General features: G+C 33.7%; 1 pseudogene across 1 annotated transcript; it reads right to left on the reverse strand.

Annotated features, from left to right (window-relative positions):
- Nucleotides 1–5,635: 5,635 nt before the first annotated feature.
- LOC143605478 (long-chain-alcohol oxidase FAO4A pseudogene) lies at nucleotides 5,636–8,395 on the reverse strand (annotated as a pseudogene). The gene is made up of 3 exons (XR_013148549.1): nucleotides 8,368–8,395; nucleotides 7,340–8,221; nucleotides 5,636–6,812 (listed from the first exon to the last, which is right to left on the reverse strand). The product of XR_013148549.1 is annotated as a long-chain-alcohol oxidase FAO4A pseudogene (transcript).
- Between the last annotated feature and the right edge of the window lie 7,811 nt (nucleotides 8,396–16,206).

Below are 16,206 nucleotides of genomic sequence, written 5' to 3' on the forward strand. Positions count from 1 at the left end.
ACAACTTTTTTGCAAACCATTCAAGCTCCAGTTTTTCAAGCAATGCCGAATCATCTTTTCTTTTGATTAAATATATTATTTATTGAAGCCTACTTCTATCTTATTGATTACCTTCATTAACCTTAACTACTTAAAGCTACCCCTTCTTGAACTTTAAATACTTATATCTTTACGTTTAAAAGTCGTCTTAAAATTTCTTTGCTTTATTAAAATTCACTAAACTTTTGAAATTATACATTGGTGAATTTCTAGTGTTCTAAATTAAGACTTCTTGAAAATTTTTGTTTCCTCAAAATCATGTTTTACTCAAATGTTTTGTAAACCCACACGATGAGACGAATCATGTGAACCATCCGACGATAACAATAATTATGGTCCGGAACATAATTATCGAAGTCCTCGCATGGAAATCATGAAGCGGTAAATTTGTGTGTCATAATATAGAATTGAAAGTAGTTGGTATAACGATATAAATGTAGAAATGATAAGGACATGGTGGATACGCCGCTGGTACATCCTATATATAAGTGTCCTTATCGGATTTGCATTTGGAGCGTTATTTTAACTATTCAAGTTCTGTGTTATGATAAATTATTAAATTATATTTAAAATTTTCTTTTCCTCAAATTTAATGATTTTGTTATAATATTCTTTAATTTCGGGACGGAATTCCCTAAAGTAGGGGAGACTGTAACAACTCGGACTTTCCAAGATTTATTATTTATATAAAAAACCGACCCATTTCGAGGTTCGGGAAATTCATTCACGTTTATCAAGTGTAATTTGTTATTATACCTAATATATATTTATACTTTCTTGTTTTGACAATTTTAAACAAAAATATAAACTTCTATCCTTCTTTGTACCATCCTTAAACATCAAGGACTAAAACTGAAATTTATGTTATAACCCATTTTGTTTACTGGATATCCTAATACCCAAACCCGAACCACATTGGGTTTTCTTGTACCCGATTATAATCAGCCTAACTTAGCCCTCAATTCTCGTCATTTTTATGGTAATTGAATCACAATCGATGTTATACTTACCATTTGCGGCTTTACCGACACAATATTTATGTTAATACGACCAAGATTGATCTGTTCTTCCTAATAGCAAACCGATGTCAATATAAACTTGATATGCAAGCAATCATTCATAATAATTCAATTAACTTTGCAGATGTCATCTACTAACCCTAGCCGTCAATTCCCCCTTATTTAATTGGATTAGTTTGATTGTTTAACTACTCGTTCATACCCCTTTTGCACCGGAAACTGTCGAGTTCGATTAACCCATCTCAGATCATCATAAGAGGTAATTAATTACATGTTTTTACTCGCGATCACATGTAGATCAATAGCCCTAAACTGGGTTTGACCAATTGTGTCGGGTTTGATCAATTTATTTTTCTAGGGTTCTTGAATCATATTAGATCTAAACCTGCATATGTTATAATTTAAAGAACTGAAGTTCTTATGTTTGTTCATTGGTAGCCTGCTGGTTAAACACTTGGTTCTTGGGGCAGAGGTCGCGGGTTCGATCCCCTGCACCCGTTTTTTTTGGAAAAATCTTTAATGTTATTCTTTTTAAATAAAATTATAATTATATTAATAATAATAACAACTAAATAAGATTATATTAAATAAAACTATTTTATTTAAAAACCGACTTTATAATACTTGTTTTTCTCATGTTTTGTTTGTTTATATACATATATACATATAAATATACAATAACTTAAAATTTAATATTTTGATGTATATAAAAATCAAGTAAACTATATATAAATATGTTTATGAAACTAAAAATAATATTTTCCAATATATGATTTATTAATTTAACTAGTTATTTTATATAATAAATCTTTATGTATAATAGTATATTATTAATGGTTATCGAGTTGTTATAATCGATCTTATACTTTACTTAGCGTATCCATATTTCTCTTTTCCTTATTAGGATTTATCGTCAATGTGTGATTTCCGCATATCATCATTTTTAATATTCTCATTCACTTTGTTCGTCTATCGAGGTGAGTACCACATTCCCCTATTTTACTTGTTTTTCACGTTTTGGGGACATATGCGGTAAATCTATTTCTCATTATATACTTATACTTAAAACTGCAACTTTGTCTTATGTGTTAACAACTTATACCTTACTTTTTTATGTGCTTATTTGCTTTGTATGCTTCCGCATTCGGAGAGGTCCAACATAATCTCAGTCTAGTATGATTATACGCCAGTCGTTAGCCTATGTGCTTCTCGACATCTCAGTTATACTTGCTCATTTGGTTATTTTGTTATTATCATATGTCTTGTTGCAGCTACATGTTTTTGTTATATATACTATATGTACAACTAAACTGGTGTGCTGCTCACTCAACATGTGTTGTTGACAAAATTCTATTTATACGCATATGAAGGTTATTGCTTGAATTAGTTGCAAGACTTTGTGAAGAATTATGTTAGAAAAGATAAAATCAAGAATTAAATTTGCGTCTATTGTTTGTTTAATGAGTTGTATTTTGTATTTGATTTATTTGGAAATTGAATAAAATTAATAGATATTGTCATATAAATATTGCATGATAGTACCTTGAGAGCTGTGGCAATAAGTTCGCGCCCCGACATTTCCGCCGTAGGTTGGGGTGTGACATCACCTGCTCCGATTCGGGTTCAATATCATACCTGACAATAAATCGGTCCATTCCGGACCCTTCTCGCCCTCTTGTTTGTCAAGACCAGCCAACGCGTACCTTTTACACTCGTCAAACTTGACATTCCACGTAACGTGTACTCGCCTTTTGATCGGATCAAACATACGGTAGGCTTTTGTTCCAGGTTGAGTACCTAAGTGAATCATCACAATACTTCGGTCGTCCAATTTCTTTTGACCGGTACCAGGGACTTTTACATACCCCGTGCATCTGAACACTTTAACGTGTGAAAGGTTCGGTTTTCTTCCTTTAAAACGCTCATACGGAGTTGAATCCTTCAAAGATTTTGTTGGTGATCGGTTTAGTAAATAAACCGAGTGATGAACCGCTTCTCCCCATAAATCTTGTAGTAGTGACATCGCCTTTAACAAACTTCGAGTCGTACCGAGTATGGTTCGGATTCTTCTTTCAACCACTTTGTTTTGATGTGGGGTGTACGGGGCCGTAAACTGATGTGCCACACCTATACTTGACAAGTAATCTTCCAACACATGGGATGTAAACTCACCCCCGTTGTCGGTTCGTATGGTTTTGAGTTTCTTGCCCGTTTCGTTTTCCACCCTTTTCACGAAATCTATGAGTAAACCCGTAACTTGGTCTTTCGTCTTTATCATGAAAACCCACATATAGCGGGTGTAGTCGTCAACAACTAGTAAAAAGTATCGGTTGCCACCGTGTGTCTCGGGAGTAATTGCGCCACAAACGTCGGCATAAACGAGCTCGAGCGGTACCTTTGCACGATAATTAGATTCTTTCGGGATATCCGATCTTGTTTGTTTGCCTAGCATACATGCATCACAAATTTGCATCGGGTGTTCGATTCTTGGCACTCCATCCGCGAGTTTCGAGAGACCACGAAGGGTATCGAAATTCAAATGCCCCAATCGAGCATGCCATATCCATGCAACATTATGCAAATTGACTTGTAAGCAAACCGGAGAAACAACCTTTAAATTAATTTTATTAACCCGATTAAAGGAACGAGGTACCTTGATTAGAAGTCTTCCATCTTATTCAAATATCCATAAGATACCGTCTTGGATCCCGATATTGCATCCACCTTTGTCTAATTGCCCGAGACTTATAATATTATTTTTGAGAGATGGAATAAAATAAACGTCACTCAAGGCTCGTTGTTCTCCCCTTTGACCTTCTACTACTATCGTGCCCCGACCTTCGATTTAAACACACGAACCATCACCGAAACTTACTTTACTAGTCTTGTTACGATCGATGTTAGAAAACCATTCCGGATTTCCCGTCATGTGGTTACTCGCCCGGTTATCAAGAATCCATGTGGTTTTATCACATGGGGTTGAAGCATATTGCTTTGGATCAACCCGGCCTTCTTTTAGAAAAACGACATCTTCCTTACTCCGAGCTACCGTCATCATGTTTAGAACCGGCCCGCCATCTTGAGCGAAGTTACTTTGATCGTTCGTCTCCTTGTTTCGGTTAGGACATGACGTGGCAAAGTGCCCTAGTTCATCACACCGATAACATTTAATCTTTGACTGATCCTTCTTCACTCGAGGTTCTTTCTTTTCCCGATCCACAACCTTACCTTTTCCCTTGTTCTTTTGACTTGATTCGGTTACCATCTTGCCTTTCCCGTGAAGCCTTTCTTGATTGCTTTTAGCTTTCCATTCTTCATATGTATATAGGAGTTGTTCTTGCTTACCGGACACGAGTTTGTCTTCATCTCCAGATCGTTCCTCAAACGCTTTTAGGTGTCCAACGGCTTCATGGAACGTCATGGTCTTTATATCAGCAAGCTGTTCAATAGTAGCAACAATCGCTATATACCTCTTTCTCGGAACGGACTTCAAAAGCTTTCTCACAAGGGTCTTCTCTTCAAAAGGTTCTCCAAGATTGCTTGCTTTGGAAGCTATTTGGCTTATCTTGGTCGAGAAGTCATCAATCGTGTCCGTTTCTTTCATCTTGAGTACATCGAACTCATGTTGAAGAGACTCAATACGTGCTTCTCGAACCCTATCAACCCCAACGAAACGAGTCTTAAGTGCATCCCATATCTCTTTAGCGGTGGAAATGTGAGCCACTTGCATCACCAAAGCCTCCGGCATGCCTTGATAAAGATACACAATCGCCAACCCATCTATCTTCGGGTCAATCACCGTTCCCGTTCTTCGTTCGATAGCCTCCAACCACCCTTGAACCTTGAAGATGGCCTTGATTTTTACCGTCCAAATTGTTTAATTGGTGGACGTAAGAATCGGAAACCGAATCGAGAGGGAACTCGGTTCTTTGGAAAAACCGACTTGATTACTTGGCCCTCCAACTTGATTATTTGGTTGATCACTCATCTTTTCTTTTTATTCGTTGATAATTTAAATAGATATCTGGGATCAATATCTTAATCTTCTTGATCTTTCCTTCTGTCAAAAACTCTTACTATGTGCCCTCAAAAAACAAATAAAGTTTAATTTCCACAATAAATATTATTTTCTTTTTCGGAGCCTCTGTGTACAAGGCACCAAATACATATATAATATTTTTTACTTTTAAAACCTTATTCTCTTTTCTCTTTAGCACATGCACAAACAGATTAAACACACGTATCAAGAACACGCCGTAACGTGACCTCACAAGTCTACCAATTGATCACTCTGATACCAATTGAAGACAATAAGATTTCAAGTTTAAACTTTTATTGTATTGATTGATAAGTTGTTGTGATTACTTAATTACAAATAACCCCTATATATAACCATACAATTACTTGTTAGACAAGAATAGGAGAAAAACTAACTCAAAAACCCCCTGGGTTTGTAAGTATGACAACTAGGTCTCGCACTTATGCAAGATTACACTAACAATGTAGTATTTTATTTCCACTTCTTTTGTTTGAAAATCCTGTAAATGAAGAAGTAATGTTAACACTCGACTTTTTAAGAAAGAAAATATAATACAATATATACGAAATGTTTCAAAATTAATGAAATAACATGAAAACCTGTCATATACCTCTTACAAAGTTTTATTTATATATCTTATTATATTATGCTGTTATACAATGTTTGATCAACAATCAAATCAAACATTGCTAACTATATGTCATAAAAGGTATCCTTCATTCTTCTAAGAGACTCAAGAACAGACTGAGCAGTGCAATAAGCAATAGCCTGGACCGTAACCATCGGATTCACACCCAAAGCGGTGGGGAAAACACTCGTGTCCGCCACATATAACCCTTTGACCTCCCACGTCTCCCCCATCGGGTTAACCACAGACCCCTTCGCTTCGACACCCATTCGACAACTCCCCATTTGATGCGCCGAGCATATCGGCGTCGACAAGTCTCTCAACGCTCTCGAGCTTTCCTCGCGCACAAAACTCTCAAACTCGTGATAGCTCACATTCTTCACATTCAATGTCCTCCCTTTATTATTATGTGTCCCGATCTCTTCAGCTCCCGCAGCCGCGAGTATTCTCAATATTCTCTCCAACCCTGCTTGCAGATTATGTTCGTCGGCAACGTCCATTTGGTAAGTAATGCATGTTTTCGGGTGTACCTCACCCGAACCCTTATCTCTTGCCAATGCAAATATGTGTGCTGTTCTTGAGTACTTTGACATTCTGTTCCTGAAATCGGAGCTCGAAACCCACGGCATCAATCCTGAAAACATACCCGGGTGTAGCGCAGGTGTTTGGATAACAGCACCGTATCCAGAACCCGTGAAGTCTGCGACCACGGTCGACATAGCAGTCATTATCCCTCTTTCGTAGCTCTTTTTCTCGGGTTCGGGCCAGCTTTCGGACGGGAAATGACCCCATGCCATCGCTACCGGATGAATATGCAAGTTCTTTCCAATATTCGGGTTCTTTAAGCCGCTCATTTTAAGGAGTAGTGGGGTACACATTGCACCACATGCTACGATGGTCACTTTTGATTCGGCGAAACATACTTGTTTTGTTCCGTTTTGATGCTTGAACTCAAAGAGGACGCCTTTAGCCGTGCTTCGATCTCTGCCTTTTCTTCGATGGTGAATAACCTTGACAGCCTCGCACCCGGGTAAGATTGTACCATTGCCGGATTCGATTAGGTCAACTAGCCATGTCTCCAATGTACCTAGACATCCGATCATTTAGTAAAACGTTCGTTGGAACATTCGTATATGTTCGTTTGTTTCATAAATGAGCGAACATAAACAAAGTTTTTGTTTATTTATTTTCATAAGAACATAGTTATGTCTCGTTCTTTCAATAATGTTTGTGAATGTTCATTTGTTTACATTAGTTTTGCTGATTATTGTATGATCATTTAGTGAATGTTTATTTGAATGTCTTATACTCTTTACAATTTAGTATAAGTTATGAAATAAAAATATCATTTATTACAACTTAATCTTGTTTATAATAGTAGTACTCTTACTCGGTTACTATGTTCCGTCATCTATGTTAAGTTATATTCATGTATTTGTGTTTTTTTACGTTCAATTATATTATTAACGAATGGGGATTGACAAGCACGAACACAAACACATCACATTTAGATTTTTAATGAACGAACAAGAAAACTCAGTCTGATTAGACATTAGTTGTTTGTATTCACTAGTTTCTTCGATTAAAGTTAAACAAAGAAAGCCAAACATGTACCTTTTTTCCCTCCATCTTTGCAACCAAGGCAACACCACCCGCAGTAGTGATCCGGAGGTGAGTTTCTGGGAATGTTGTTAACAGGATAACCTAATTCCTCACACCGTTTTCTTAAAACCATGTTATTAAATCCTTCATCTTCCACCTCAGATTGCACACCCATTCTCTCACACACAACATTCAAAGCTTGATCATACAACTTACTATCAAAAAACTCAAGTTCATAACATTCGGACCACTCTTTTCGCACGTGGACCGGAGTTTTAATCGAAGCCGACCAGTTGATAGCCGACCCACCGCCAACTGCGGAACCGGCTAGTATCATCGCTTCCATGTGACTCGTAGCTAACAATCCTTTTCCAAGGTACATTTCATCCATGGATGGCCCTTCAAGAAGAGAAAGATTACTTCGTGCTCGATAGTTTCCTTTTTCAAGTACAAGAACTCTATAACCGGATTTAGCTAGAACACCCGCAACAACACCACCACCCGAGCCTGAGCCAACTACTACTGCATCACATTTTATGACCATTGATGGGAGTTTGGGATTTGTGGTTGGATAACGGGGAATCGAAACGGATAATCTTGATCTTTGTAATGCTTCTATGATGATCTTACTAGGTTGGCTAAGGTAGACAATGCCTTTATATAGTGGCCCAAAAAATGATTCTGTGTTGAAAGAATGTTGAAGTTGTTTAGTGAAATTAGGGTCAGGTCCGCAATAGTCTATGGCTTTCCAACAAGGGTTTTCATTCTTCTCATTTACCTGCAAAGATAAAACAGAAACATAAGCAATATTTCTCAGTGGATTCGAATAAATCCTAGGTTGGTGCAAGCAAGAAATCTCGAGGCTGGTACTAGTTTGAAAAGAGGTAGTTCTAGCTCGAGACGAGGTGATTCAAGGTCGAGGCAAAATCAAATAAAAATCAACCGCAACAAATGTTTATAAAACACCTACAAATTAACGTTTCCATTCCTATAATATGGCTATCCGGTATTCCCAAGACTTCCTAGCACCTCGTCAATACCACTAGAAGATGAAATGGCATCCGACATGTTTGCACCGAGAAGCCCAACTTAGCGGTCCCCTCATAGCAATGAGGAACGCTCCATTCCGATTTATGATGATCATGATGATGACGGACATTTTGTGCCAAAAACTCAACAATAGTATAATGAGGGTCTTGAAAAAATAGATGATGAACAAAACCATGATATAGATGAAGCTGATCAAGGTGGTGCATGCAATAGAAAATTCAAAGGACGGATAGATCACGTGTCGTGAACAACAAAGCAAGCGATAACTTTATGGCACGGGTTCCTAGCTATTTATGAAAATAAGATTGTCAAAATCAACAAACAATGACTAGTTTTTAGGCTAAAGTTTTTGAAGATTACAAATTTTTTTTGGTGGGCAAAAGCAATCAAAATGTGCATCAACTAAATTCAAAAATGAGGGCACAAACAAGAAATGAACTTGTTCAACGAATATTGAATTCAAGCGATACAATTTATGTTTATTGTATATTTCTTTTTTTATTTGTCATACTACAAATGCATATTTTTAAAATTTATTAACTAATTTACAGTTTATCTTTAAACATACACTGTTACCATTAATAAACAATATTGATAGACTCAATTTCCAAGAGCACTATGATCATTTTGTAAGCAAAAAATAATTATTATTTAATATACCTTGAACATTGTGTTTTCAAACCATGACAATTTTAATAAGACGGTATAGAAATGTTATATTTAATTTGACTTGAATTTTCTATTCAACTGAGAAAAATTTATTAGAATATGTTGGTGAATGGTGAGTGTCATGTCTTCTGTGAGAGACCATGACCAATTGGCCATCAAAGACCAAGCTAATTAATGTTGTTTAATTAAAATTTTATTTATATGTTTATCATTATCCTTTCTCTGATTACAATTACTTTTAATATATATTTAAAAATTTATAGAATGTATACAGTGTTTTTTCAAATTACTTACAAATAGTAACATTTACTTTTCTACTTAGAGCATTCACAATTATAGATGAGTAAAAAACAACTAAACACGTCACATCAACTACCACATCATATTATTACTGATCCAATTTCAAATAACAAAAAAACTCATTTCCTCTAACATTACATCCACTTCTATCATATATTTAACATAATTATCTACTTCTATATTTTATTTTCTATAAACTCAAATGTTTTTATAAACAAAAATATATTTATAGGTATCTTATTTTTTAAAATAAAATATGTTCTAGTAAATACATTTTAAATAATAATAATAATAAAAGTCATATAAAAATATAAAATTACATAAACAATGACCAACTGTACGTAAACACACACACAATTATTAAAACTTTTTAAAATTACATATACAATAATATTTTTTATTAAAAAAATTATAGAAAGTAAAATACAAACAAAAAAGAAATTATTTTTTAATACAAAAAGAAAGATAATTAAAATAACGAGTTGAGATTGTTTTCAAAATTTAAATAAAAATTAATTAAATTGAATCCACTTATCATGTTAACTTCCATCAAGTTTTGTGGATATGCTCTAAAGTAAATTGAATATCACATCCAATGTGCAACTATCGAGTTTAGAAGTCTAAACAGCGTCACATTAGAACTAAACAATACCCTGAAGATGCTCTTACAACAACGTCATATAATGTAAAATACTCACTCGGATAAATATAAAAAGAGAAAATTCTCAAAATAGTCCAAAACAAGAGAGATAAATTGAAAATAGTCCAAAAGTTTGCTAAATTCCCATTTCAGTCCATCGAAATTCATCTCCTTCAACACATTTGGAATCGTGCCGATGGATTTTATAACCAGTGAGGTAATGACACGTGTATTTTTTAATCTATCTTCCCCGCTGTTTTTTAATCTAAAATCATCCTCTCAAAAACCATGGTTTTCCAATGAAATCTGTCTGACCCGTGAGTTTTCAAAAAAAGATTATATTCACGTTTTATTGAAATTCATCTCCTCATATGCATTTCTGGTGGATTTAATCTCCTCCGATGAATTTCAAAAAAGTTTGAAAAAAACGATAATTTTCCAGTGAATTTAGTCTTCTCAGATAATTTTTAAAAAAGTTTTTAAAAAACGATAATACAAACATATCAACCGCCGCCGCCACCACCACCCATATCAACCACCACCACCATAGTCCACCACCGTCCACCACCACCATTTTCCGCCCAAACCAATTAAAGTCCCATAATCTTTACATACATTTTGCTTCCAAATTTTGAATCTTTCCATGCATTTTGTCACCAAAGATTAGATTATTCTTCAAACATATCAACCATCCACCACCACCTTCTTGACACTTGATACTCAACCAAAGATTAAATCTTTCTTCACACAAATTTATCGGATTTTTAAAACATTTTTGAAATTCATCGAATGAGATTAAATTCATTGGGAAATTATCGTTTTTTTTTTAACTTTTTTGAAAATTATCTGAGGAGACTAAATTGACTGGAAAATTATCGTTTTTTTCAAACTTTTTTGAAATTCATCGGAGGAGATTAAATTAACCTGAAATGCATTCGAGGAGATGAATTTCAATAAAACACGGAATTCGATGATTTTGGAAAGTCACGGGCCAGACAGATTTCATTGGAAACCCATGGTTTTTGAGTAGATGATTTTGGATTAAAAAATAACGTGGAAGACAGATTTCAACTAAAATCTCACGTTACCTTTACATGTGTCATTACCACATTGATTAATGAAATCTATCGGCAGGATTCCAAATATATCAACGGAGGTGAATTTCGATGAATTAAAATTTTCCCATATATTATATGAATGTTTATGGTACTTTAAACAAACAAGTGGCTTTACGAAGAGGTCACATCAGATCATGTTGATTGATAGGAGTGTTATAGGCAAACTAATTCTTAAATACCTTTCACATAAATAGATTAATAAACTAAGTATACAACAACTTTCTTCGTCCCATTTTTAATGTCCATATTTCATTTTTAATTGTCCCAATTTAAATATAATTTTCATACATATAAATTCAATTTTCAATTGTGCTCTTACTATTACATATGCCAGATGTTTCAATTTCTAATTTTGGTTGTCTCAATTTAAATTCCATAATAACTTAAAGGAAATTATTGTCATTTTACAGCTTATAAAATAAAATGAGTAAACGTTTCTTACTTTATGTGTTTTGGGTCCCATGACATTTAAAATGGGACGGAGGGAGTACAAGATAATATGTATACGACGATATATAATAAATATTATTTTTAGAATATTTTAATATTTGCAATACTCCATTTATGGTATTGTATTTCAATCTTATCTTTTAGCGTTATTTAATAAATCAAATCTTTCATATCGTACTGCTATACTGATCTTTATTTTATTTTATTTTTTTGAAACGACCAACTAAGTAACATCGAATACTTCGTACGCGGTCCCCACTAGCTAAAGGTAGCCCAAGCCGGCCACTAGTCCGGACGGACGGAGCCCCTAGCGGTCTTCCTTTTGAGGGATCCCCCAGATAAAACCCGACCCCCACGCCCACCAAACGACACGACAACGAGGAGCCGGTAAAACCGGGTGGGATCAGGACTCGAGCCCTGACAAGCCAGGGTCATCCCTCATATCTCCCATATAAATTTACTACCTCTTACTAGTAAAGTGAGTGCTCTACCATTACAGATATAGTTAAGCATGTTTTGGTACATTTATAAATATTAATTGAATATTAAGCATAGCCGTTTTGGTCGCAGGGTTGTTTTGTTAGGCTCACCATTAAGTATAGTCTACGTGGCTGTCACGCCCCTCACATGAGACCCCTGAACATTGCCTCGCCCGCGTGACCTGATCCGAGTGACTGTCCTCATTCACGTCATGCACCTCTCTCCCTCTCATTTATTTTCCTGTTCTTGACTAGAAAGGTTAAGTCTTGGAGGAAGAAGGGTTTCCTTTTGAGATGGAAATGAAGCTTGGAAAAAGCCATGGACATGGAGCTTTGAAAAGGCTATGAAGATTGATCTCGCAAGGATTAATGGAGGCGGGGAGATGAGGACGAAAAGATGTGGAGAAGAAAATTAATAAGGGTTTTATTTTATAACTACTGGTATTTAATATGAATACGATCATACGTTGTATAATATTGATTTTTGAGTTCTTATTTTATAAATAGTAGCATTAAGCGTAATTATTTTTTTTATAAAAAATTAAATTGTATTAAATAAAAAGATAATATCTAACTTTAAATGTTTTTAAATATAAAAATTGTATTAATAAAAAATATAGAAAATGAAGAATGAGAAAATATTATATATCCCTAGGTTGAAAGGTACTGAACGACGATGTTGAATGATGGGGAAAGCTGGTATGACGCAGACGTGATAAGTGAGGAGAATGATGTATACCCGTTAGCCTTATAAAGCATAACCTTTAAAGGAAAAAGAAACCCAAAAAAGAGTATTAATCCGTAAGGCTACAACGAACATAACTATCAGCGAACAGTTTAAGAATCGTTCAGCGAAAAGTTTGTTTATGATCATTCGCTTAACAAATGAACAAACACTCACAAGGATTTTATTCGTTTAGTTTTATGAACGAACATGAACAAATGCTATGTTCATTCATTAATGTTTGTGACGTTGGATAATGTGTTTATTATGCTCGTTTGTTTATATTCGTTAGCTAAAGGTTTGCTTTATATTTTTACAATATTTTATTTGTAATAACCAATCTAACATTTAAATTATATAATCATATTGTTACGCTATGTTCAGTTCACTTCGTTAAGTAATTGATTTATAAAGTCTTGCATGAACTAACAACAAATCTAACTTATGTTTCGTTGACATTATCAGAATAAAACCGCCGTTTGGTGATTATAATGTTTAATTATGATTATTATTATCTCAAGTACTTAATTTTATATTTAATTAAAGTGATTATGTCATATGTATGGGTTTAAGAATGTTGTTTTTTTCCTTAAATTCTGTAGTGGAAGCGTTATGGAGGCTTTATAGGGTCATAAAGCATGGGAACACCGCCCCCAGGCTTTATAGAGGCGTTTTAAATAATTTTTTTGGGTGATGTTTTGTACATAACGCAGGTGGAAAGACAAGAATAAAAAAAACAAATAAACAAAGTTATGGAGGCTTTATGACTACACCTTATTTTTATAAAAAGCCATAACTCTGACTGGACGTCACATGACACATAACGCCCAGAGATGAAGCTTTATGACTACACATGATTAATATTAATAAAAAGGTAACTTTATTTCACACGTTTCGAGTATCACACCACATGTTTCCTATCTTATCTTATTCGAGCGTTCACATTTCTTCCCCTAATTATGGATACATTTGTAGACGGTGAAAAAACAATGAGAAAATATTATTGGTTTTGTACATTTTAAAAAATAGTTTTGCATCAGATTTGTTTTCTTTTTTATATTTTTGTTAAAAGTGATTGTAGATAGAGGAGAAACAAAAGATAACGATAATGATATAGAAAATATTATTTAATTGTAAAAAAAAATATTAATGATTTTTAGTATAAGTATAGAAACGATAATAAAATAAGATTTTTTAATGGTTCATAACGAATAAAATGACGAGTCTGGATTATATGTCTCCGCCTAGATTTTTCTTTTTTGTTGAACGCATTTACTCTATTTGTCTGATACAAGTAATGGCATCTTGCTGAAATATTTCAAACATGTCCTGAAAACTTTTTTTTAACAGCTATTTGAATCATTAATATGCCACTGATTTACCCAATTATTTTCATTGATAAGGAGAAAATCACTATAGATGAGAAAAGACTCCGGTCTAACTCGAAACCCCTCCATTTTTTTTTTGTCATATGTGGAAAATGAATCCAGTGGCTCTAATATTTTAATTGACATCTTTAAGGGCCTCACATAATTACTTAGGTTGTGGATCATTGGTTCCTAAACACTAATCAAATATTATAGTTTTAAAGGAAGTTTTGTTAAAAAGTACAAAAATATAGTAATCACATGGCTTTGATAGGAGGCGTAGGTTTTTAAGTGAAGATTCAAGTTCGAATCTCACGTGCCATTTTTGATGAATATTGACAATGAAAGATTTGAGCTAGACCTTGTGCAAAAATATTCAGTTTGAACCCAGAGCCCACCCGGGTTCATCCACCGTGTGTTACGCTAGAGAGTTCTGCTCTTGTGGTGACACAACGACTATCAAGTGACAGACGGCGGTATGGTTTCTCGGGTAAAACAGCCAAGCCAAACTCTGAAGCCAACATGAGCCCGGTTAAATGAACACAATCTGGCCAGAGTGGGACATCAGGGCTCTCAAATTTGAAGACTGCGGTATCGTAAATAAAAAAAAAACGCCGTTAAAAAAAAAGTAAATAAAAAATCTTGACTATTTTCAAAAGTAAATAAAAAATCTTAACTATTTTCATTCGTCCATATTTATGTTCTTGTAAGATACCTAGGCACGCCATAACCCTGTATCACGTGGGCCATGCATGTATATGCTCATACATATTCACATATTTAAATATCTGGTTTTATTAATAGATATGAGTTATATTTTAATATTAGGTTTTCTTAATAGATATAAGTTAAATAGATGTACGGTTTATATTTATTTTGATGCTTCAAGTCTAATTCATTTTGAAATATTGAGAAAACAATTGTAAGAATAAATATATTTTATATATTTATTTATATGAACATCAATATCATTTATATAATAATAGATCAAAATTATTAATTATACCTTATTATATATTAGTTGGGTAATTGTTGATAGGTCATATTACCTATAATCTTTACTATATATAATGTAGCAAACAAAGGTAAATTAAGACGCATTGTTTAAGTAAATTACAACACTTCATGCATTATGTACAACTTATAAAAAGGCTAAAAGTGTCAATAACACACTAAATATCATGTGTATTTGAAACTTATTCAACATATTTACAATTTGCATCCCTCAAAGTTACAATATTAATACTTAATCTTTTACATATATATATTTTTATTTTCACTTTTAGCCCAACTACCCCCACGATTTTTAAACGGTTATAACTTTTTCATACGTTAATATTTTTTAGAATAAATGGCATCACAAAAATGAGCATTTTATTATCTTTAATTTGAGTATAATATTGTTATAGTTTTCGAAGTAAAAAAAAACATTTTTTATAGAAGTGTTTATGGTTCGATTTTGATGGTTTTAAATTAAACCATGAGCCAACTACACGTTTTTTTTTTGTTTTCGAAGACCGAAACTGAACCGTTTTAAATAAAACCCCATTAAACCGAACCATTACCAATGATTAGTTTCCGATGTAGTTTGTGCTTTGATAATAAATTAAGTTTAAAATAAGAATTATTAATTTGTCTATACATTCACTTCAAACTAAGCCCAACTTATAAATTACTTAAAAGAATCATAATATGAACAAAGATAACTTTGGTCACATAAATGATAAACCTTATTAGAATAAATAGAAGACAAAATCATAACAAGAATAAAGATTACAAAAATCATAATGGAAATTTGGTTAACTTAAAATTGTAATAGACACGTTTAATCATATTAAATAAAACTTTGTTTAACTATATTTTAATAATATCTAATATATATTATAAAACATATCTAATATTAAATAAGTACATAATTAAAATTAGCATTTCACTATTTACGGTCAGCTCTGGTTTCAACCGTGAAACTAAACTTATGAACGGTCTCACAATTTCAAATGAAATAATGAATACCTATAAATTTGTTACATGATTACTAAAGTATGTGTTTCCCGCTGCATCGCGCGGGCACTCTTCTAGTTA

The sequence above is a fragment of the Bidens hawaiensis genome, unplaced genomic scaffold (assembly GCF_021521415.1).
Source record: "Bidens hawaiensis isolate Kalapana, Puna unplaced genomic scaffold, B.hawaiensis_p1.1 tig00069812_1, whole genome shotgun sequence".
Classification (NCBI taxonomy): Eukaryota; Viridiplantae; Streptophyta; class Magnoliopsida; order Asterales; family Asteraceae; genus Bidens; species Bidens hawaiensis.